Source organism: Pholcus phalangioides, unplaced genomic scaffold (genome assembly GCF_987345545.1).
Source record: "Pholcus phalangioides strain wild (caught in Gottingen) unplaced genomic scaffold, Ppha-v1.0 ptg000013l_1, whole genome shotgun sequence".
NCBI classification, from domain to species: Eukaryota; Metazoa; Arthropoda; class Arachnida; order Araneae; family Pholcidae; genus Pholcus; species Pholcus phalangioides.
The window spans coordinates 16634322-16637067 of NW_028301606.1; the positions used below are offsets into that span (position 1 = coordinate 16634322).

General features: G+C 39.1%; 1 non-coding gene across 1 annotated transcript; it reads right to left on the reverse strand.

Moving 5' to 3' along the window:
- Positions 1-2010: 2010 nt before the first annotated feature.
- Positions 2011-2082, reverse strand: TRNAA-GGC (transfer RNA alanine (anticodon GGC)). The gene has a single exon. It is a non-coding gene; the product is annotated as a tRNA-Ala (tRNA).
- Positions 2083-2746: the final 664 nt, after the last annotated feature.

Genomic DNA, 2746 nt, shown 5'->3' on the forward strand with positions numbered 1-2746 from the left:
CCAGAGTTCTCCTTCTGACGGATAAAATCCTATATATATATATATATATATATATATATATATATATATATATAGGGATTTTCCTATACCCCATACTTTGCACCTGCTGGAAATCGAAAGAGAGCCTACTTCTTCAAAGGTATTACCTAGATCAGCGTTGTATATAATTTATAATCAACTTTTCTCAACCAGTAAAATATCTGAAGTAATTCCAACGGACTACAACTTACAGTGGTTTGGTCTACTTTTTTATTTGAAACCGTATGAATATTACTAATATTCATTGCACTGAATTGAAAATTTAATTGAATAATTTTCATTCAATTGAATCTTCAAGTCAGTCTGTGGATAACTTGTCCCAAACTTCATGGACAACCTATGGTCCACGGGCCCCAGGTTGAGAAACGCTGATCTAAATTATTCCGAAGCAAATTCACTTGGACTAGTTGGAAGTTTTGCTAATGAAAATTACCTAATTCTGGATTTTCATATAGAAAAGTTTTGTTTCTAAATTATTATTCTAAAGTTTATTTTGACATCCGATGTATAGGCTACCCTATACATATGATAGAACAAATACAAGGCCACAACAGACAAAATGCCCAACGAGCTGGTGGAGAAAAAGATGCCCATAACAAATATGGATGTCATATGTTTCTATAAAATAAAATATTTCCCACAATATCATACGGATTGAGATTTAAAAAATATGCATTAAAAATACACGGCATAGCCCTGATCGTCAATAGAATTTTCAGACGAAGTGCACCGTAAAAGTCTTCTGTATACTTACTCAAGCGTAGTTTATATTTTGTATCAAATAGTTCCACCCATCTACACCACTGGAGACACTACCCTGGCCTTCCTTAGGCGCCGAAGTAGAGGCTAATAATGCCTCTATCTATTTAAGCGCCTCACGCCACAGTACGTGAAATAAGGAAGGCGGGGTCGTATCTCCGTTCCACTTGTGTTCATTTAGACCTCCTCCTCCTCCTAACCAGATCGTGGCCCTTCGCTGTGTCTCAATGAAGAGATTTTAGCAGATGGTTGAAGAAGACCTGGGCCATGTTGGAAGCTGTGCGTGTACTTGCTGTGAACCTAAGGGGAAGTTTGTTTCTGTGTAGTGCTTGTTATAGTGCTGCTAACTGCCATCAATTTTCCTAACTGTTGGTGAAGTGTAATGATTGAATAATTGTACCGTTGTGGGCCTGTTGCTCGCTGAGGCGAGACTTCAACGGCGAGATCGGCTCGCATTCGCGCCTCGAAGTTAGCTGAGAACCACAGAAAATATACTTCAACCGACCACCACTGTGGCGACGGTGTGGTTCGAACCCGGATCCCCACGCACTCTTTCGAAAATGCGTGATATCACACCTTAACGGGGGGCATTGGAACCAACCTATAGATTGGCTTAGCGGACGGGGTCACTAAAAAAAATTAAGAAGTTTGGAGACACTGTATACGAAATATATTATTGTTTGACTAATGTGGGTTTGCACAGTTATATACAGGTTATATAATTATTGGAAAGCAAATCTGGATTTTAGAGCGTTCTCATGTGCTAATATATTTTTTTTCTAGCAAGGTCTAGTATTTTGCTTACTAAATCCATTTCAAAAAAAGTTTTTTCCCTCCACGCGCATTCGCAAATGGCCGTCGAAATTTCCAGAATTTTTTCTGTGAATGCTTTTTTTTTATCGGTTCTGTTTTAGTGTTAGGAAACATTATTCTTGTGGCCAGTTTTGTTGGTCAGAACAGTGGCCCCATCTACTGGGGAAATTGGGATAAGTGACGTCACTAAGGATGCGTGTGTAGACGTCCTTCTTTCTCAGTCTTCGGATCGAGCAACCCTACTTCTGTATCCGAAACTTTCGTAAAGTTGCAGCCGCAGATTCGTGGCTGAAGTAAAGCAACTTCATATAGAAACGTCCTCTCCACTTGTCAATACAAGATTCATCGAAAGACTGGTTATTTGTGGAGATGAAGATTACAAGGAAGAAAATTCATCACTGCCCCCACGGGGACTCGAACCCCGGTCTCTCGCTTGCCGGACGAGTGCTCTACCATCTAAGCTATGGAAGCAGATAGAATATTTCAATATACGCTCCAAGGTTGAAATATTCTATCTGCTTCCATAGCTTAGATGGTAGAGCACTCGTCCGGCAAGCGAGAGACCGGGGTTCGAGTCCCCGGGGGGGCAGTGATGAATTTTCTTCCTTGTAATCTTCATCTCCACAAATAACCAGTCTTTCGATGAATCTTGTATTAAAACAACTTCACCAATAGTACTTTATTCACCATTGTCGACATTGCATGAAACCTTTATGCCAGAGAGTGCCAAAACTCTTAAGTGCTAGAAAGGAAGATTCACAAATGAGCAGTCGTACACTCTGCATTTTATGGGAACTTAGACGATTCCAGCGATTTTTTCTTTTTAGCACCCCCTATCGACAAAAATACAAACTAAGTTTTTTCAGTATCGAAAAACCAAACCCTTTCGTGAGAATAACTCTTTCACAAACCAACATTTCAAATCCAATTCCTTCAATTTTTATACGGTTTTTTTTAAACCATACGAATTTATGAGACAATTTGTATGTCTGAACTACAGAAACACGAAATGAAAGCAATATTCACGAGAAAACTAAAGCTTGTGAGAAAAAAATACAATACTCTAACGAGAGAGAAATAAAAATTACGGTTGTGATCATCTAAATTCATCGCAAAGGAAATTGCCCTTGCTTGT